Source organism: Podarcis muralis, chromosome 8, assembly GCF_964188315.1.
Source record: "Podarcis muralis chromosome 8, rPodMur119.hap1.1, whole genome shotgun sequence".
NCBI classification, from domain to species: Eukaryota; Metazoa; Chordata; class Lepidosauria; order Squamata; family Lacertidae; genus Podarcis; species Podarcis muralis.
The window spans coordinates 54,890,702-54,913,746 of NC_135662.1; the positions used below are offsets into that span (position 1 = coordinate 54,890,702).

Below are 23,045 nucleotides of genomic sequence, written 5' to 3' on the forward strand. Positions count from 1 at the left end.
ATTGATGACTTTATTTCCTGAGAGTGTGCGACCTCTCATGCATGTATGTAGAGCAGGCTATTGTTTTTCTCTGGTAAAGTTAGTTTTCTCGGTCTATTTTGCTAAGAGAAGTGAACTTCACGTAAGCCTTCTGCTTAGGTGGATACTTAATGGTGGTTATACCACTATGGCAAAATCTTGTTGTAAGTGATTATTACATGACAAAGCAGTAAAGCAGTTTATTACTAGAAGTTGTAAATTATATTCATTGTCTTGTGTTTGAGTAGCATTCTTTTGGCATAATGTGCTCAGCTCTCAACCAGTAATCTGAGAACGGACCTATATATGGCCAACAGAACTAAGTTACCATTAATACTCTTTGTATTAACTTGTCGGAGAGCATATCCTCTCCCAGTGCATATGGTTTATCATTGATAATTTTACTTACATGTTGACTTCCAGTGCAGTAAAATTACTGCCTGCAGGCCCAGTTACAGACCACAAATGACTAGAGAATAAATAATATTGCTAGTATGATAATCTCTTACAGTTGGTATTTGGCTTTCCTGTGATATAGCAGCAGTGGAAGTTTCTGTTAGCAAGATTCAAGTATAGTGGTACCTTGGGTTACAGGCGATTCGGGTTACACGTTTTCAGGTTGCGGAGCGCGGGAAACCCGGAAGTACCGGAAAGGGTTACTTCCGGGTTTTGCTGCATGCACAGAAGCGCTAAATCGTGCTTTGCGCATTTGCAGAAGCGCCAAATCGTGTCACGTGCATGTGTGGACGCAGCGCTGCAGTTATGAATGCTGTGGGTTGCGGACGTGCCTCCGTCACGGATTATGTTCGCAACCCGAGCTTCCACTATATTTTGAAACAGAAGGGTAGGATGCTTCTTTCAAAAACTGTTTTGCCAGAAAATCATTTTTGTTGGTTTACTTATTTTCCACTGTCTAGCAAAATTAAGATATGTGATATGTGTGTATCGCAAATGAGTTCCCTTCTGTTTGGTAGGATTCTGGTTAGTTGCAATTCATTTAATGTTGAGATTACATAAATGCAGGGAGTTTGAGACTAACTTGAATTAGAACTGAACATATTCCTTAGAATTGTAGGCAGTAGCATTATGGTAGTGCAGTAGGATTGTCCACAGTGATACCTGCCTGGTTTTCAGTTTCTGTCATCTTTCCTCTCTCTCTTACCCCCTCCTCTTTCTTCTCTGCACTTCATTAAAAAAAATCTGCAAGAATTGCACAGCTTTCCTGAACTTTTCTATTTCTATTTTATTTTATTTAAATATACATTTAAGTATTGCTCTTTTACAGCTCCGAAAGATATGTATTAAATCTGCCTTAATTCCCTTGTACATCCAGCAACGCATGTTTCAGCCGAAAAAATTGGTAATTGTGTGTGGAGTACCATTGGAATATTGTTTTAGGTTTGTTCTCCTTCAGTTCCCTTTTTCTTTTAAAAAGCTCTTTATTTGTAAAGCCTTCTTTGAGCTGTTCACACACAATTTTTCAAAACCAAAACCTAACATAAGCATAAATGTGAACAGTATCAAAAGCAAAATAATTAGAGTGTGTACGTAAAATGAGCAGAACACAAGATCTAGAGCAATGAAAGTTACAGTCATACTTGCAAAGAAAGCGAGTGCTAGAGAAGTGACAAATAAGGCATGATACAGGGAACACCTCTGAATGTGAACTATAGAGCCATGTCATGAGGCAGAACTTGCAAGGCTTTAACATGCATGTATCATTTTATATTTCTGGGAGTTTGCTGCTGATCTAGCAAGGCTCCTGTCATACTAATTAGACCCCAAATAAGCAGAAAGGTCTTTGCTGCATCTCTGCCCACGATAGCTTTAATTTGGTACATAAGCTTCTTGAACCTGAGAATATCCCACACTTTGTGAAATCATTGGACTAATAATAATAATAATAATAATAATGGTTAGTCACTTTTCCCCCACAGAATTTAGGGTGTGCATGAGGAATTCCAGTTCTTAGGTATAAATAAGGAAGGGTGGATGTTTACTTAGATATCACCTTATTGATGTTAACTTTTCTGCATTTATTGTTCCTTATGTGATAATGGAAAACTTACAGGATGCACAATTTACTTCATTTTGCATTTTTAGATTTCTCACTACTATAGTTTTGTGACTAAATCTGAGTCGCGAACAAAGACAGTACTCCAGAACTATGCAAAATGGGTCGGATTTCTTTCCAAAGTCATTTTTTGTAGCAGATGAACATGAAGTTGCACGTTTTGCTTGGATACACACTGAAAGTGTCTCAACTCAGCACAGACCTGCACTAAATATCTCATCTAGTGCCAACACACTTTCATGTCTGATTGACAGATGTGTGTATCTGCTCAGCATCTTGCTAGACAGAACAAAAGAAGTATGGTTTCTAGGTGAATATGTGCCTAGCTAACTGGTATGATTGCTACGAAACGTAATTATTCATTTCCTGTACCATGTGCCTTTAATAAGTAGCAACACACAGGAAAGGGACAGTTCCAGAGTTAACACCCATTCGCGGGTTTCAAATTTGAAGTAATTTGAATTGTTTAAAAGCCTTGAAGCAAAATTCCACACACACCCTCCCAAAAGGTGACCATATTTTGTCTACAAGGCTGGTTTAGAAATAATTTTTCCAGGGGAATTAGTGTCTATCATGGTTCTAATCTAGAGGTAAGTATATGGTTAGTAACTTTCAATGCAAGATTAGCAAACTATATTAGTGTGTAACCAGAAGAAATAAACTGGACAATATTTCATGGTTAATTTTCTAAATTGCCTTCTTTTTTATTGACTTCATTTTTACCCCGGGCCTAAATCAAACCGCTGGTTTTGACCTATGAAGCCTTATACAGCTCAGGACCACAATATCTCATGGTCTACCTCTTCCCATATGAACCGACCCAAACCCTGCAATCATCATCTGAGGCCATTTCTTGCATGCCTCCTCTACAAGATGTCTGGAGGGTGGTGATGTTTAGAAAGATGCTGGATGCAGATAGTGAGAGTCATAGGCCTGGCCTAGGTTTACTCTCCAAACTGACTCCTATTCTGGATGAAGAATATTTCATAGAGGTTTGGTGGCAGAGAAATAACTCTGTGATACAGCTCAGAAAATGTTTTTTTTCAGACAGAAGTCTTAAGGCCCTATGTAATATAGAGATCAAACGCCCTCAAGATGAGCAGGTTGATGACATTTCATTGGCAGCCTGTGACATCTAAAAGCTGAACATTGCAGAACCTAATTAGTCTGAACATAATTAGTTATAAGAGGTACCTGACAGAGCATCAAATCAGTGCAAAAGATCTTTGGTTGGATTTAGGACCCCTTTGAGGGGTTGGGGATAGAATGAAGAAAATTGCATCTGGTGCATTGCAAATGAATGATGCCAAACTTAATTATTAAAGAAGAAACATGAGATCAAGCACAGAGAAATGAGCGTGTGTCTCAGTCTTTATGGTTGGAGCACAGCTGTCCTGGACAAAATCTTGACTTTGGTGTGGTAGCATCAAGAGTGACATCAAGAAATGATGGAGATGCAGAGGATACATGAGGAAAGAACACAGCAGCTGCAGGAAAAAGAGGGGGGGAAATGACACCGGGAGTTTGGGTTAGCTCATCTGGAAGAGTCAGAGATGAAGAAAGATTTTGAGAGTTGGTGAAATAGCAAAGCAAATGGAAGAAAAATGGAAGAAGCAAAGATCACCAGTGTTGAAGCAATGATTCTGCAACATCAACTTCGTTGGACTGGTCATGTTGTGCGGATGCCTGATGGTCATCTTCCAAAGCAACTACTCTATTCCGAACTTAAAAATGGAAAGCGTCATGCTGGTGGTCAACAAAAGAGGTTTAAAGACTGTCTGAAGGCAAATCTAAAAAAGTGTAGTATAAACACTGACAACATTGGCCTGCGAGTGCTCCAGTTGGAGAACAGCTTTTACCAAAGGTGTTATGGGCATTGAAGACACTCAAACTCAGGACGCAAGGAAGAAACGTGCTAGGAGGAAGGCACGCTTGGCAAATCCACACCGTAATCAACTCCTGCCCGGAAACCAATGTCCCCACTGTGGAAGGACGTGTGGATCCAGAATTGGCCTCCACAGTCACTTACAGACTCCTTGTTAAAACCGTGCTCATGGAAGACAATCTTACTCGGCTACAAGTGATCACCAAAGAAGAAGAAGAGAGAAAAAGCAAATGTGAATTGGAATGGCACCAACTGAAAAAGAAACCAGCAGCAGTGGAATTCCCAGATTTCCACTCTGTGCCTGTTGACAACACTCCAGTCCAGTGGTAGAGATACCTTACTAACGGACCATGAAAGTTTGTTCTGTAGTGATACTGGTGAGTGAAAACATTTCTGCTTTATATGTTGCTGTAACTTGCTCCCCAGTGCTGTAGAACAGCACCCTCTGCCCCACCGGGCTAACAAACACCATCTGCCTTGTGGGGGGAAATAAGAGAGCCAGGGCAGAAAAACCCCCACCCTCGGACATGGAGCGTTATAAAGTGCAGACTTCTGCTTAGAAAGAATGGGGCAAAAGGCAAATGTGTGTATGCCCTAAACTGGATGGATCTTGGTTGGATGCCGTATGGGAGTTCTTATGTTCTTAAACCAGAGATAAGAATCCTGTGGCCCTCCAAATGTTGTTGGACTTCAGCTATCATCCATGATATCATCAGCCATGCCAGCTAGGACTGGTGGCAGTTGGAGTCCAATAGCATTTGAATGGCCTTACAAAGATCTTACACAATAAAGGAAAAGGAAGGTTTGATTCAGTTTGGGTTTAGTTCAGTTTGACTGCCAGAATGTTGTTACTATTCTCCTAAAAGATGTTTCAAGTTCATCCTCAGCAAATATTTGCTTTGTAAAGGCATGTTCATCGCATTCTGGTCTCCAGTATGGTGATACTAACCCATCCTCAAATCACAGCTGAGCATAAGTAGATAATAGGCTTTATAAGTGTATTTGTTTTGTTTGTTGGTGCTGTATTGGTGTAATCATAAAGTAAGTTTGAACTTTCATGTCCCTTTATCCTCTAGTGATGGACAAACTTAATGAAACAAAGGAATTAATACTAGGATAGGCCTATAAATGGGTTTTAGGGTCACACTGTGTGGATGCTGAGCTCTCAGTTAAATTGGAACATTTGTGTGGGTACACACACATATATGAGTAGTATTAATCAGAGTAGAAGGTGGCAGAATACAGTGGATTTTTAATCCTTTTGCTGTTACAGTTATTGTTGATTCACTGTAGCTGTGCCTAGGAAAGCATCTTTGTCCAGGTCTGATAGACATACAGTATGTATAAGAGTACTATTTTCCTTTCCAGCACAACCAAACACGAAGATACGGTGAATAGGATTGGAGTAAAATTGTGTTCTGCTGTATGTGCTAATATCTAGGAATCCCACTGTAATCTCTGTTAGAAATTCTATTGTAACCTCTGCCTCCATTGCAACAATCAGTTGCAACATGAAATTTCAGTGACTGGATTTCCTGTACTGTATATGAAATGAAGATGATTGCATAGAACATAAATGTGCCAGCAAGACAGATTTGCATATGGAAGTAGGTTTCTGCATGTGCAGCATGTATGGTTGTCCACTCGCCTTCTGATATTCACCCAGGTTTTGTAAGACAGAGTTAGATCAATGGCTAAACTAGCTCAGTACTGTTTACACTGACTGCTAGTGGCTTTTCCAGGATTTCAGATAGGAGTTTTCCCTAGCTTTGGAAATGCCAGGGATTGAACCTGGGAACCTGGGACTTTCAACATACAAGGCAGATGCACTACCACTGAGCTGTGCTCCTTCCTCTGAGCTATGGGTCTTCAATAGCTCTTTAGACCAGTGTTTCCCAACCTTGTGCCTCCAGCTGTTTTTGGACTACAACTCCCATCATCCCTAGCTAGCAAGACCAGTGGTCAGGGATGATGGGAATTGTAGTTCAAAAACAGCTGGAGGCCCAAGGTTGGGAAACACTGCTTTAGACATAGCCTAAAAAATATAGCACTTGAAATGGCTAGTAATGTCTTTATGATACGGGTGGGGATGTACATTCCCATTCTGGACCTCTAGTTGTTATATACATATCGAGGAAGATTGGAGTCAAAGAGAGGTAATCTGTGTAAACAGATTTGGCAAGAATTTACCCAAATGAATCCCCCCCCCCCACTTAATGGGACATGAGATACTGTCCACCAGAAGTAAAATACAGCACTAGTATTTTGGGATCTTGCAGTTGCAATTTAACACTTTGAAATGGTGGATAAGTGATCTTGTACAGCTGAATTTATGTATTGTATTCTGTACTCTTGAAATGAGCCTCATAAATGAGTTTAGGAAAGTTACTAGCTCACACATTTTTAATTTTTAATTTTACTAGTCTGTTGAGGGCTGGCCGAGCATTTCTAGTACAGGGGTGTTTGTGTCTTCCATCCTATGCTTGGTTTCTGTGCTGGAAGCAAGGGAGGGATAGAGCAGTCCATCTCTCCTCTGCCAGCCTGCTCACTTGCCTGTATATAATTCCTTGACCTCTATGGCTATGACTACCAGGTGAGTGGTTAAATACAAAGCTGCTTTAGACCTATATGCAGTATGTAGAGGATTCAAAATTACAATGAAACAATAGTTGATGAATTATAGTTGTAATGATACTTGGAGAAAGTGATACAAATGAATAGGGGGAATAATGCCTTGAAAAAACTCTGACCTAACTATTACCCCATGGAGAATGGGAAACTGGTCTGAAATTTGTAATATATCCCTGTATAATGTTCCTAGATTATCACCTTCATAATGTAAGAAAGAACTATGTTAAAAGTTAATGAAGGAACTCCAGTGGAACTCTATTAGAATATTTTTCCCGCCATTAAATGACTGGTACAGACTTTTAATGGATGTTTTAACAAGGCTCTGTTATCCAAAGGACTATTGCTCAAATTGAAATCGGGCATATAATCAGTGAAGAGAAGCATTTTGGGTGGGAGAATATCAATGAAGTGCAAGTTGGTGGGGGGTGTAGCAGTGGGAAAAGGAAAGATGCAAGGGTTAGCCTGTATTTGTAATGACAAACGCCACAAGAATGGAGATGTGTAAACATTTCGCACAAAAATTATGGACAAGCTATCTTGAGAATGATAAACACATTACTCACACATCTTTAGATACCACTTCAGCTTTCAAAATGAACATGGCAAGGGAGACTTTGTAATCTCCTCTCCCCACTGTTTTGCTATTCTGGGAAATATTTGTCTTGACTTTTCATCAGACATGCAATTCTGGTGTTACAGGTCAGAATACAGGGAACTGCATCACTATTCTTGCATGACCACTGGGGCTATTGAGTGTGAGGAAACAGAGGTCAACAGTCTCACTGACCATGCACAAACCTAAACCACTAGTTCCCTGAATATGGTTATAATCTTTCACTGCCTCATCACCCTCCAGCTGCCCTATTCTTTGCAGCAAAATTCACAAGTCCTCACCAGTACCTCTGTGCTTTTCATTTCATTTCTATTAGAGTCTTTTTGTATAGCCCAGTTTGTTTTCTTTTCCTGTTGATTATTTTAATGTCTTACTTGCATTCCCTCATTTCCCCCCTTTCCTCATCACTGAAATAAGTATGCTTCTGCTAAAACGGTATTTTCTTCTCTCACCAAAATGATATTTTTCTCTTTCCTTCATTATATCCTGCATCTTCCAACCTCATCCTGGCACAGCTGCAGATTTCAGAAGCCTCTTGAAAGGCTGTGCTTATTGGGTCCCCCAAAGTGCTGAATTGCTCCATATCACAGTGCCAGCATTGGCTAAATTCATGAGCAAGCAGATCTGGCAGCCATGGTAGCCTTTAATGGGCCAACCATGTGGATAAGCAAGGGGGAGGGCAATATTGAGGTGGGCACTTGCAGTAGTGCAGCTATTGCAGGGCATAAGTAATAATATTAGCTGGGCACGGGCAACGTATCAGCCCCACTATGAAAGGTGTTGATACATGGTCTCACATTGGTTCAAGCTTATAGTCATAGGTCATATATTTCCCAGCAATGGCCCATATTTACCCACCATTCATTTTCCATCTTGCTAGGTGTTGGTTACTTGCTGGTTATGAATGGCATCATATTGGTTATGAATGGCATCATATTGGCCTTAACCCTGCGATAGGCTGATATTTAGCCATATAAAATAACCATATATTTGAAAACTTTGGTTGGTTAACACTTGTGATACCTAAGAAACATTTCTGGTTCTATCTAGATATTCTGGGGTGTTTTTCTTTTACGCTCAGTTATAAATTAGCGACCACAGAAATAAGAAAGCCAAAGCCCTTCGCTCTTGATACTAGTAAAAGCTTCATACTGGGCATAAACTGTTGTTTCTTTTGGAATGAGGGAAGGCCAGCTCTTCTCTGAAAGCACTGAACTGGTTTAATTGAAAGAACAATTTGATTTGCTGCTATAGATGCTGCTCCAGTAAAACAGCTTGGAATGCTAACAAATTTTTTACTTTCCTCTCCCAAGCCAAGGATTTAGTACTGGCAGGTGAACTTGTGAAGGCTGCTCTCAAATATACAGAGACAATAACTGTCTTGGAGGTGGAACTTTGTCAATATTTTTTGCCTTGAGCCAAAAAAACATTCAGAATAATGGTGTGCTAAAGTCCTGCTCAAAAATGTAGCAGCTAGACAAAGGGGAATTTATTCCAACTTTAGGACTGTGTGCTTTCTTAGTCATCTGTATGTTGTAGCATCAACTATCAAGACATTTGAGGATGCCTGAAGGCATGTTTCTAGTTTCCTTTAAGTGTACATAATGCCAACTATGTTTTTGTTCTAAACAGAAACATTGCCAAGTGTTAGATTCAAACTTTAACTTATTACACCCTGAAAGCTATTTGAAGATACCTCTGTATTTTAAATATTAGCCCAACAAAACCATTTATCATTACTTAACTGGGAAATAAAATATTTATAGGAGCTTACCATTTAAATACTTCTATGTTCTTATAGCCTCTAGTGAAGACAAAGTGTGATAACAAAATACTGGGATAAATTGGCAATACATGATAATTTTATCATTATAGCAATGAATAAAAATGTGAAGACATCATGCACAGCTATAGAACATTGATACCTCCAACCCAGAAATATAGACAAAGGAAATAAATAAAACTATTTACACATGAAAAACAGTCTTCACTTCCCCTAATTAGGACTATAAATAGAGCTGAGCGGAATGAAGGTGTTAATGCCTCTCAAAAAGTAGCCCCATTTTTTTTGAAGTGTGTGTGTGTGTGGATGCATCCCTGTTGTTTCAGCGACTGGACCAAATATTCCCTGTTTTGCTGGGAAGTCACAATGAAACTGCTGCAGCATGGTGAAATAGAAAGCATTGTTCTAGATGCATAGGAGCGCAGATTCTGCATATCCTCATGATATTGCAGTTAGTGGAATGTGTGCTTGAATATACATTCCAGTGCGCATTCTGATCCAAATGGTGTGGGACTTCAGAGTGAGACCAGGTCAGCTTTGTTTGCTCACCACATAAGAGCGACTTTAGCATATTTAACCATGTGATCCGTGGTTGTGGTGTGCAAGTCCTATTTCTGTCTTACCTAAAACCATTTGGACTCTGAGGGTTTTTGTTGAATGTTCGTAAAATGTCATGGTTTCCAGTGAACATGTAACAGGAATGCTTGAAAAGCCCAAGTGAGTGAAGCACCCTAATTTTTCTGCAAGTTTCCCCTGACTTCCTCGAGCAAAATAGGCCTTATGATGGGGAAGGGTGGTGGCTTAAGATACTTGGGACAGCTCATTAGCACACAAAAAAGGTCTTGAAGGCTTCTCCATAGCTTGGAGCATAAGTTCCTGCTGGGGATCATGGGGCTGGTAGTTAGTAGAGCATGAGACTCCTAATCTCAGAATCATGGGTTCAAGCCCAACGCGGAGCAAAAAGATTCCTGCATTGCAGGGGGTTTGGCTTCGATTGCCATTGTGGTCCCTTCCAACTCCACAGTTCTATGATTCTATAATTCTATGACCAATGATCAGACTGGGTAGTAGGAGGGATGTAGTTCAAGGCCCATTATAAGTCAAATCCAGCTCTGATTGTTCTGGGCTTAACTGCACTGAGGGTAGGTCTTGCAAGCAGGGGACATTTGTTTTTCTAGCTCCTGTTTAAAGTCTTGCTCTGTCTCTTAATTCCCCTTAGCTAGGATCACATAGTGAAGGAGAAAGTAGAAACACTCTTATTAAGAATGATGCAGAAAGAGCAGCAGATGAAAGGAAGAATGTTTGTGAAAATTCCTAGAGATTGTAAACTGTAAGAAGCTTCAAAGTGGCATTGGCATATTGGACACCTCCAAAGCAGCAAATCCTTATGTCACCAAAAAACTCCATTAGAAGTGAGTTTTTGACTGTGCAGTGCTACAAACACAATGCTAAGTTGCAGTTGAGGAATATGCAAACAGTATTAGTAGCAGAAAACATCCATACATAATGCTAAACCATGGTTTGTTATCATGATCAGACGGTTTTCTCATGATTCTTCATGCATGGAAATTAAAGATTTTATTCCTGCTTTAGCTGCAAACCAAACATTTGCCATTATGGTTTGCAAATGCACTACAAACCTTGGTTACTGATTCAGGTTTGCTACTGACTTGAAAGTCATAGTTGTCAGTTCTGATCTCATGAGAAACCATAATTAAGATTCCTTAACCATACTAGTTTGATATGATATGTAAACTCTGCCAGCCTCTTTATTTCAGAATGTTACAGCTTCTTTGAATTTAATGGGTAGCCTTAATTTCAGAATGCTGCTTCTCTGTCTTCACAGTTCATAAACTATAGTTTCTTCCATATTTTTTTGTCAGAAAAAATTAGTGGGTTTAGATAGAAAAATACTTTTCTGTTGTTTTTGGCTGCCTGTTGCTGGGCCTTGTTTTGGATTGATGTTGATAGTTCTCCTTTCTGACCACTTGTTGCTGCTATTATTGTTTATAATAATAAACAGTTGCTACATAGCCAGAAACTTTGAGAAACACAGTGGTGTTTGTATTATCTGGAGGGATGCAAAACTTTTGATGGGTTGGAAAGGAAGTTAAGTATCAAAATATCCTGAATTGGGTTTTGAACTCAAACAGTAAAACATAGCATCCATCCATTGATGGAGAGAGATAATGGGGAAGAGATGCTGTGGAATGGTGTAGCTTCATCCATTGAGTCTGTGTAACAGCGGAGAAGAATCTTAGTTTGAATCATGTTTCATTCTTCCCCCAAGTTCCTGATAAACATTACCAAACAGATATAATTTTTATGACCGTGGAGACTAGAACCAATTCCTTTAACTTAACAGAATAGGGATTTGCTAATATTTCTCCAGTTGTGCTTCACAGTCCTTACAAACACAACACACACAACTCCAGTGAAGATCATTGTGCTTTAAACTCTGCAAATTGGCAAAGCCTTCACGGAAAGTAACAAGGAGAGTGCTTTGAAAACCTACAAGAAAGTACTTGATCAAAAATATAAAACACAAAATCATGAGTCAATGGCAGTGAATTTCAGTTGAAGAATTGAAACCTAATTCATTGAACTGTGACTGAAAACAAACCATGTTAAATGTTTATTAACTTGTATTTCTGTTATCAGTGGATTTATGTGTAAAGGATAGGGTAGAGGGGAAGCTAGGGAAATCTTATCCCTCTGAATTATTTGCTTCTAGCCCTTAAATGGTGATGTAAGGGGAGTGTATTTTCCTCTTCCTTTTATGCTTTCCCCTCTGCTTTGAATTAGTGTAGCTAAATATATTATGCCACACTATTTACCTCAGTCTGCAGTTTCACTACCTCTGTATGGCTTCCCACTCTTAGAATTTTGCAAATAAATCACTGATCAATGTAGAGAGGCATCACGGCAAGTGTGAAGGCAGAATATTTTTTATGATGCCATAAACTGGATTTATTATTATTTTCTGCATGCAACTTTGTACATTTAAAGTTCATCTACATAGTACGGTATTGTATATGGGTTTCATTTAATTGACGCTAATTAACTACGGGGCTGGGTTTATTTAATATTTTTTTGTTTTGTAAAATAGTTACAAATCAGTATAGGCTATGCTGCACTAGTCTCCACAATTTCCGAGAAACTATTTTTGTCCAGTATAAAATAATATATTATTTACATATTTGTAGAATAAGGATGCGCTGTTAGTCTTTTGTTAATTTCCAGGTAATTAAACATTATTGTCTATTTATGAAAGAATTGATGTGATCTGTTTATAGTATCAAGACTGCATGATACCAAACTATAGTTGCATCCCTAATTAATGTACATAATTGTCATGGTTTTAAGGTGAAAATTAAAAAATGCTGTCAAATTAATCATCTACTAGGAGTTCATTAATTAGCTAACCTCATATAAATGGGCTGCATTTCGATGACAACTAGGAGTGAAAACCTAACTAACGGAAGTCAGTAGGAGCATTTACATTGAATTCAGTGCGATTAGTTCTACAAAATAATTTTATCTATTCTAGAGACTGTGTTGGGAAACAGGAGAAATCCTTTTAGTGCTTTACAGAGGTTTTTACAGACAGAGGTCTATCAATATGACCATCTTTAAAATAATAAAACATATTTATTGTTGAACCAAAATACACTGGGTTGTATTCAATACTGTACAAGCAGAGTTCTGCTTCCCCTTCCTTCATGCCGCCCCAGATGCTTGCCCCATCTTTGGAGCAGATTTTGAGATTTTGAGGAAGATTCCAAGTAGGGAATTCCATTGGGCAAGGAGGACCTCCATTGTGTGAGCAGAACAGAAGTGTTGGACACAACCCATTTTTAACTCTCCATCTGCCAAGGTGAAGTGTATAATATCGCCATTGTTTCATGATAATGTGCAGCATATTGCAAAATGTTTTGCCTCATAACACATTAGCAAAACGTAGTCCTTTTAACACTGCAGAATATATAAAGAAACAGAATTTATATGGCACTTGCTTAGTGTTCTAAAATGATTCACATGCATTATCTCAATCATTTATAAAACTCTGTAAGGGAGCAGAGTGCAATTTCCATAATGCAGATAGGGAGCTGAGACTGAGAGAAAGTGATTTGCTTAAGGCCAACTGAGGTGAGAGATGAATGAGGAATTTCACATCTCACATTCTTTACCACTGCACTACACCTGGCCTCAGAAAAGGTCACATTGCTTTTTCAAGAATTATTGATAGCATGATACTCCTGAGCAGATTCATCTTGTTTCTGTAGGGAATTCTGAAATGTTGAAACATTGAGGTTTCAGTTCTGTACTCACCTGGGGGAAAGCCAAATTGAACAGAGTGGTGCTTACTTCTGAGTAGACACACATAGGACTGCACTGAAAGTGGTATGTAGTTTTTAATCTTGCAATCTTAAAACAAAAACAAACAAAAACTGGTCCACAGGAAGATATCAAACATGAAGTGTTAAATAAGGTTTATAGGGCTGTATTCAGTACAGAGCTGATGCAAGAGAAATTCCCCTTCTTTTTCTCCCCACAAAAAGCCCTCAAAAAGCCTCTCCTGAGGGTCTGGGATGAGAGATAGAGGATTGCAGTGGTAGAGGGATTGCGAGAAAATAGGGCAGAGGCAATTTGCATGAGGTTCACACTCCCAGGCCTTTCCTGATTGTTCCCTACCTCTCTGATGTTACATCATAGGTAAGCGTGTGTGCACAGTGGAGAGGAAGGGGCAGGCATGAATGCCCTAGTGCAAATGTGACCCTGGGTATAATGCATAATGCATTAGTTGAATTAGTTTTTAAAAAAATAAAATAAAATAAATGCTGCTTATTCAGAAAACTCTTAGAGTGGTAGAAACTAAACAAAAATATATGGAAATAAAAAATACAACAAAACAAGTCCAGCAAAATACACAAACATCAGTGGACAACCGTAAATGATATCAGCATCCCCTGAAAAATTTGAGTAGTTTGAGCCAGTGTTAAAAACACAAATTGATTGAAGTCTGTCCAACTCTTGAGAAGTCAGAAAGATTCACAGAGAGAGCACCTGTTAGATGAATCTGGAACATGTTGTACCATCAGAAGGGGCAGTAAGGAAAAGGTGATCTTTTAGGTATCATGATCCCAAGTTGTTTATGGCTTTTTACCCTAGTAACAAAACCTTAAATTGCCTGTTTTCAGGTCCCTGGCCTATGATATTCCTTAGAGGTGGTGGTGGCATGAGCAAAATGTCCTTAGATGATCTAAGTGATCTTACAGTATTATACAGGGGAAAGAGATTGGTCTTTCAGGTAATGTGCAGTTGCACTTCTTTCAACAAAAAGCTGTGCATTGCTTAATGTTAGAAGAGCGATACTTACATACATGGTCTATTTTATTTTATTTGAACCTAGAGTATTTTAAGGGTGGCTCATGGTGGCTTACAATTATGTAACTGTAGTTTTATTTATATAAGAGGAACATTTCCCTTACTAAGTATTTATGAGACCAACATGCATTTTGAAATAGAAGCATTCAAAGGTAATTACATTAAAAAAAAAGCAATTCTGAAACTAACAACACAGTACCCCATATCATGAATTTATACCAACTGAAAAGCTGGTAGGGAAAAAACTTTATTTTTCCTTCCTCCAACCTCTGTGTTTGTCCATGTGTATGGTATTTCATTATGGCAAGATTATTATTAATTGTAGCCAATATATTCTTTTGTATTGTTAACCGTGTTTGCATTCATAATGCCTTGCACTAACTCATAAAGTACAACCAACACCGAATTTATATCTATCTGTTAAAGAAATTATACATTTTTGCTGTAATACTAGTGGCAACAATAACCGTACCCTATGCGGTACATTTATTATCTCCGCCCATCCAATTAAATCTCTGAGTAGGTCTCTCTTTGTTAGTCATGATATTCAGATACCAACATTTCATTCTGATACAGCATAAAGGGAAAAATCAAGACTGCCTCCCCACTCCCATGCTGCTTTGTCAAATCTTGATGTGCCATTTTTGTGGTATCGAGGAAAACAAAATGACCCTTCCCTAAATTCCTAATGCTACCAAGTTATGATTTTAAAAATAAGAATAATCAAGCTATAGGCGAATAGATGACAGAGTGAAGAAACTCAGATTTCTTACTACACTATTGATATTGGTCTAACATTCTCTAATCTACGAAAATTAAGAATGGGGCAAAGTGTTTGGTCCTGAGGGCCACATCAGAAATATCCCACAAGCCTAAGGGCCAAAGCTAATGCATATATTTTAGTTCTGCATTATTAATGTAATTTGCATGTCATTATCAAGAACTTAGGGGATGCCACGCTACAGCTTGTGAACACATTGAGCTTATTCTACTACTGTTATTCTGAATTGCTTTCTTTCAAACTGGACAAATTTGCATTGTGATACATGAACTTGAGGCACGATTTCCTGCAAAAATTTTAACAAAGTCTCCTGAAATGCATACAGCTTTTATTTCACTAGGAATTTTCAATGAAACATGCAATGAATCAAATGGTAGTTTTAAAAATTAGGGCAGTTGGAAATCACAATGAAGGTAATTTGCCCCCCCCCCCCCAAATTTGCCTTGTTAGTGATCCTTTAGTATTTCTGCAGTTTCATTTCCCAAATGTGTTCTCATAATAATTGCTAGAGGTTTGCATTTATTTTTATTTTATTTTTTAAAATGTGATTCTGTGTATTGTAATAAGAGACTGTAGACCACACAAAAGTTATTTGGGGACTCCATATTGCTTGCTTGCTATAAATTTCAGTTGTATTACTATTATCCTAGCGTATGTGGTTCCAACCCAACATAGTTAGGTCCTGTTAAATCTCACTTTCATTCAAGCTGAGGGGTTTGAAAAGTCTAGAAGCAGAGGATACATCCTGTAAGAAGCCTTGACTGTATCCCATATGCCTTTTATCTTGTTGTTTAGTCATGTCTGACTCTTCGTGACCCCATGGACCAGAGCACGCCAGGCACTCCTGTCTTCCACTGCCTCCCGCAGTTTGGTCAAACTCATGCTGGTAGCTTCAAGAACACTGTCCAACCATCTTGTCCTCTGTTGTCCCCTTCTTTTTGTGCCCTCAATATTTCCCAACATCAGTGTGTGTGTGTGTGTGCGTGCGTGCGTATGTGTGTGTGTAGACATTGCCTATCAAGCTCCTAGAAGGTGGCTTTTGGCAGCCTTTATGAAACACACACAACACCTGAGAGACAACGGAGGCAATCAAACTGCCTCACCTGCATGTGATTTTTAACAACAACAAAAAAAATGTCTGGAATACATACTAATATAATACTGTATGTGTATATTAATATGTGTATATTTTAAGATGCTGCCGGCGTGTTTCTCTCCCCGCCCCCTCTAATAGTGGTGAGTGCCGTCACAGCAACATTATCTAGTGTTGGGTCTGTCTACTTCTATGGGCTTTGGGGGATCCTTTCTTAAACAGTGAGTTCTGTATTTTTCTAAAAGTATCCAGACAGTACAGTACAGTACAGTACAGTACAGTACAGTGGTACCTCGGGTTACATACACTTCAGGTTACATACGCTTCAGGTTACAGACTCTGCTAACTCAGAAATAGTGCTTCAGGTTAAGAACTTTGCTTCAGGATGAGAACAGAAATCGTGCTCTGCCGGCGCGGCGGCAGCAGGAGGCCCCATTAGCTAAAGTGGTGCTTCAGATTAAGAACAGCTTCAGGTTAAGAACGGACCTCCGGAACGAATTAAGTACTTAACCTGAGGTACCACTGTACTATCAATTATGCCTTCACATAGTCTAGGACACTGGTTAATGTTACAGTGTTGCTGCTGCATAGTGTGTGGATCTCTCTGGTGTTTAGAAACAGGATTTCGATTATGGGAAGGCTCAATGAGAGAGAAAAAAAGTGGGTCTTGGAGAAGTCAGAACTTTAAAATCCTCAGTACCCACTCCTGTCTCTAATAAGTAGTTTGCATTCCTGTATCTCTTGCTCAGACCCTTATCTGTTCTTTACTGGACTAAGAATTCTGACAGGGAAAAGGATGACTACATTATTTCAAATTGTCTGTCAAACTGTACATGGGTCATTGTTTGCCGTCTTCTACCTCTCCCCTCTCAAAAAAACTTGGGTTGGGGACTTTTGCAGACGTGAAATCCTGTAAACCCACATTCAAGTTCTGTTGATTTAGTATCAAGAACCTTTATTGCTAAAAATGTGCGAGATTTACTATAAAGCAATGTGAAGAATAAATGGTTCCATTTATCGCATTTAAACCTTTAGTGCTTTTTTTACTTTTGCACATTACTGAAAATAAAGCATTTTAGAAGCTGCTTAGTTCTTTTCGAATTGAAACATTTGAATATATGTATTTATATTTACCGTAGCTAAGTGCATTTAACTTTCTGTTTGTATATACACAAACCCATATAGACAATTGTGTATACTTCAAATATGTTCCCCCCCTTTACTATATATTGAACAGCTTATTCTAGGAGAGTAGGCTTAGTCTAATAATGACATTCCCTATGTGGATGAAGAAATTGTGCTATGAACTATTAAAGAGATTAGTTTTTGTTTAGAAGTAGCAAATTTATTATTGCATCTTCTGATAGTGTCCTATCATACTTGGTAGAGAACTAAACTGTTTTTTCTTGAAATACAGTTAATATCAACATTTCCTCCCCACCCACCCCCACCGCCCCTTTGCCATCTTTTCATTCACCTCCCCTGCCTCTCAGTTTACTCTGGCAGAGGCCTAAGTAACGTAAACCATGTGCTTTTGTGCTGTCATATTTGATTTGGACTATATTCTCACTGTTATTTGAAGCTAACATGAAATGCAGTGTCTGCATGACCCATTTTAGCAGCCCATTATCATAATTTCACTCTCATATGGCTACTGAGTTAATGTACTTACAAATGACAGAGAAAGCATGTTACATGACCTTAAGGGTTTTCAAAAATTAAATGACGTAGTAGGTTATATTTCAAAGAATGGCTAAAGAGAACATTTTTAATTATTATTATTTTTTGCACCTTAAGGTGTCACTGGTTAGCATGGCAACGGTATTTGTGTGCGTGTTAAATATGTGAACGTATAAGCTTTATCAGAATCTGCATTCCATAATTCACTCAAAGAAATTTTGGAAGACTGGTTTAAAAACGGTTCCAAAGAGAGGTTGTTGTTGTTTTGTAATTGCCTAATGCTTTACATTTCTTCATGTAGGGTAGAGGTGGCTTTTTTGGGGTAATGTTTCAGTTCATATTTGTTACGGTGCTATTCAGCTAAGTTTTACTCAGAGTAGACACACATTTAATTTCAGAAGATCTACTCTGAGTACAACTTTGCTGATTAAGGGCAGTATTCAACTAAGTTTGAAATTTGTTCATGCACAAGTATAAAGCCCTGAAGAATTACTGAGACAAGATTTTGGAGGCTGTCATATAATGGATCCTATTATACGATGATGACTCTTCAGCAGCCTTGTATTGAGCAACTTTCTTGGCAGCCATAGATAACAAGGGATTTCATGCAGGCAAATGCGCAGCCTGGCAAGAGGAGGTAGCAATTTCTCCTTCCCTCTTCCACCCATGTGCTAGGTCTCTCTGCTACCTGGGGCTGGATGAAGGAACACCTCCTTAGCTCTTTCCCTTTCCACCAGTCCTCTTGCTAGAAGGGTTTGTTTTTTTTTTTTTACTACCCCACTGAAAGGCTACTGTTCTGCATTCCCGTCATGGTTGTGAAGGAGAGAGGTTCCCTTCTTCTGCAGCCAGCATGAGAACGGCAGAACAAAGAGTTCGGGCTAATAACTTCCATGAATTTATTTACAAGACTGCTCTTAAAGAGTCATTATTTCACAGTGAAAGTATGCAAGTATTCATGTAGCATTTGGATATGCATCCTATTTTAAGCATACAGGATTAGCATTTTATCAGGACATAGAGGCCTACTTGGCTTTTCAAATGGAGAGTCCTTGCTGGGTTTTGGTGAAAGGCATCAGTTGTGAATTACTGAAGTGTTTGTCTATGCATGTGCGCACACGCGCGGGCACACACACAAACATATGGAATGAGCACAGAACCTGGGGTGGTTTCCAGCTAAGTTTTACTGAGAGCAGATCTACTGATGTTAAATGAACCTCAGGCATGTTCATTAATTTGACCAGGACTGCTCTGAGTGAAACTTAGTTGGCTACCATCCATGGAGTCTGGATACCTTTTTCCGATATTTACGTATTTAAGCCAGCAGTGGTATGTTTTTTGTACTCTTACACAGTAAAAATCTTCGTTCCTATGGAACTATCTACTCCAGAATTACTCCAGAGCAAGCAAATAGTTCATGGAGTACAACCTGAAGCTCCATGGAGAAGCTCTGCCGCTTTCTTTTCACTGGTGCAGAATAATTTGATAAATTTACAAGTATCTTCATTATTCGTCATTGGCACTGTGGCTAAGACTAGGGAAATATAGAAATGCAAGCATGTTTTCTGCCATCAGAAGCTGTAGCGTTTAGTTAAAAATAGAAAGTTATATGTAAAAGTTTTGGGGGTGGAGTGGTGGAAGAAAATGCTTCAAGGACAGGATGAAAAAGATCCGCTTAAATTATGTTTCAACTATCCTGTATTCTAATTCTTACAGCAGGTTTGGGCTATCGTCATAATGTAAGCTATTGTCTTACTACCTTCCAGCTTGATTCCTACTATTGGATAAATGCTGGAGGAGATAAGTTCAATGAGTGGTGAAAACCTTCTTGCACTCGCAGATGATTTATTTATTTCCTTCCAATATATCCTGCCTTTCCCCAAAAAAGATGCACCCAAGGTGGGATACATGTGGTTCCCAGGTTGTCATTAAAAAACTCCAAATGCCAATAACCATAAAAGCACTGAGGCTGCAATTGTGAACTTCACTGAATTCAATGTAACTTATTTCTGAGTAGACGTGCAGTAGAATTGTACTGTCAGTTTCCATCAAATAGTTCTGTGGAGGGTCGCCTTGCTGCTGCGAGCAGTTTTTCAGGGAGCACATGGAACCGCAGTCGGAATCAGAGGCCCAAAGAGCTTCTGTACAAGGATGCACCTTCAGATCTTAGCCATATTCAGTTATGGTATTCAAGGATTTTTCAAAGTACATATGATGCTAAATGCATCACATTCTTCTATGTGATTTTTTTTTTTTTAAGAAGTACAAATCTTCCAATACAAAATCTTGCAGCAGTAAGTTAAAAGATTTCACTGATTTAAGTTTACCAAATTGCTTTCTTCGGCTGGTTAGCTTTGGTCTTGTTATTCTGCATTCGTTGTATTTAACAGTCATTAGAAGTGATAGTGGTTGCATACAGAACTGCCCCAAAGACCTTATCTATGTAGAAGCTTTACATGATGGACACCATATTTAAAAGACTCTATCCTGCATGCCATTGTTGCCAACCCATTTATGCTTTTATATACCCTTATATATGATGTATTACAGAGGCCAAACTGGCCTCAATGAGAAATCGGGCATTTAGTGTCACCAGTCCCATTCTGTGGAACACTCTTCCAGCAGAGATTTAGCAGGCACCGTGTTATTATTTTCAGGCATCTCTTGAAGACCTTTTTTGTAACTGTTTACATTTTTGATAAGTCAGTCATTTTAATGATCTTTATTTTTACAGTTTTTATGTTGTATGAACTGGTGGTATATAAATACTTGTATAAATAACATATCAGTCTGCTGCAGCAAAAATGCCAGAGTCTTGTGGCACCTTAAAGACTTAATATATGTTATCGTGGAATGAGCTTTTGTAAACTAGAGCTGACTTTGTAAGATGCAGTTGGTAAAAGGGGTGCATGTGTGTGCATGTGTGCACAGAGGAAGCAGTTTGGCCAAAAGATCATGAATGCTGGTGGTATCAATGGGCCTGAAGATAGGGACAGAGTGATCCATTCGCAGCAGCTGTCCTGTGTTGATGCTATGTGTTTAGCTCCACCACACTCATTTTACATTAGTAGTATGCAAAAAAACAAAACAAAAAAAAAAAACCCAACCCAGAGTCCTGATTAAGTCTGAATTGAATTGAATCCAATCTGCTGATCAAAGTCTAGCCATTTCCTGCTGTAGAAGGTCACATACATATAGCAGGACCTGCACACCAATGCAGTATCTGGCTGAACCAAGAATTGCTGATATGAACCAAAGATTTTCTGTCTTTTTGGAAATCTTGCTATGGATGTTGTAGAGTTACCTAGTGCTGGAAGTAACAGAAGTCATAGGTGGGAATGGGGAGTGTGATGTAGTACTGCAAAAATAGATTAAAACCAGTGTTCCCAATGGAAGTGCAAAATATGGTTCCCCTCTGTTTCATCTTTTCCAGTATTTCTTATTTTATTTTTTAAAGATCAGATGGAGGGGGGCACAGGGATCTACAAAATTAAAATTGATCAAATTGGAATACGTAGCATTTAGGGAGAGTGGGAATTGCTGTTTCCAACATATTCTTTCACTTAGAGCACACAATTCATTCTGCAGGCTTATATTGACACCCATTATGTTTAACTCCTTTTCCCTTGGTCCCTATACTTGGGTGAGAAGATTATATCAAGATTTGCAGGCATTCCATATTTGCCGATGAAAGGTTTTGTGATTTCATTTTAAATGTTGCATGGTATTATTCCTCCTAATTGGAATACGTTGCACAAACTAAAAGACAAGAGTCGGCAGTGTGTCTTAATAAGTTTGAGGGTAAGGTATGCAGTGTACCGTTTTCTTAAACCAATTTGCTCTGTACAGTGGTTCTCAGTATGTAGCTTTTATGAAACCTAACCCAGTAATGTACCAGATGTGGGTCTCTTGGAGATTAATATAGAAAAATGTAAGTCAGAATCCGAACATAGAGAGTCCCTCACATTGAGCAGGGCTTAGGGTGTGTGTTTCCACAAATCCAAAGCCCTGGTCTCCAAACCAGTTCAAAATTCAAGTGGGGCCGGCTTCAACACCTGGCGTCAACACCTGGTGACCTTGGGCACCTAGAATCCTAGCAAGTTGCACTTCTGCTGCTTGCCATGGCTCCGCTTTAAAAACATTTCCAGCCCCTTGCTGTAAGCTGTCTCAGGTGGTTAGGTAAGCCATCAATTAAATTTCCACAATGTCTCAAAGTACTGGCACACTGTGGGAAAAATAAATTGCAGGAAGATCCAGCCTCCTTGGCTGGACAGAGCACTGTTATAACCCTGGTGCTCTCTGCTAGGTAATCCTTCCAGGTACTACTGTTGGAGAAGCCCACCAGAGTACACCATGCGCAGGGCTCTCCAAACTTGGAGTCAGTCCTGAATTTAGAGAGATTCAGAAGTAACTCGGCATGTGGTTATGGTATAGAGCTCTGCTGTTCAAAGGGGGCGGGGAGCCCCACTGTGTACACTCCAGCTCTCCAGTGCAGCTATATCCATCATAGTAATTCAATAATGACATAAGTCCATTGGTTTCAATGGGTCTAGTCCAGTAACAGTCAGTGTGGAACATTACTGGTGTTAAGGATCTAGTCTGGTGTAATTGACTTTGGAAGCCCACATTCAAATTCTATACAATTGAAGCCATGAAGTTCACTAGGTAGCTTTCGGCAAGGCAGAATCTTTTAGCTACAGTCGTACCTCAGGTTAAGTACTTAATTCGTTCCGGAGGTCCGTACTTAACCTGAAACTGTTCTTAACCTGAAGCACCACTGTAGCTAATGGGGCCTCCTGCTGCCGCCGCGCCGCCGGAGCACGATTTCTGTTCTCATCCTGAAGCAAAGTTCTTAACCTGAAGCACTATTTCTGGGTTAGCGGAGTCTGTAACCTGAAGCGTATGTAACCTGAGGTACCACTGTATTCTTATCTCATGGAGTTGTTGTAGAATGGAGTAATGCAAGGTAAATAGTAATATATAAACATTACAAATAACTAATGGGGGTAGTAGTAATGAAAGAACACAATTATTTATTAAAATATGTGAGGCTGGTGAGGGGATGAAACTCTAAAAATGCATTCATATGAGGACATCATGGG

The 23,045-nt window shown here is 39.1% G+C and overlaps 1 protein-coding gene across 2 annotated transcripts in view; it reads left to right on the forward strand.

Annotated features, from left to right (window-relative positions):
* The window catches only part of TSHZ1 (teashirt zinc finger homeobox 1), a 74,679-nt gene that overhangs the window by 31,612 nt on the left and 20,022 nt on the right, over positions 1 to 23,045 (forward strand). Inside the window, exon 1 of one of the 2 annotated variants that reach the window (XM_077933200.1) lies at positions 4,287 to 4,354. The exons of the other annotated variant lie outside the window; for it this stretch is intronic. The gene's annotated coding sequence lies outside the window, so the exon portion shown is untranslated. Of the gene's footprint in view, positions 1 to 4,286; positions 4,355 to 23,045 lie in introns of those variants that run through there. 2 annotated transcript variants of the gene reach the window in all.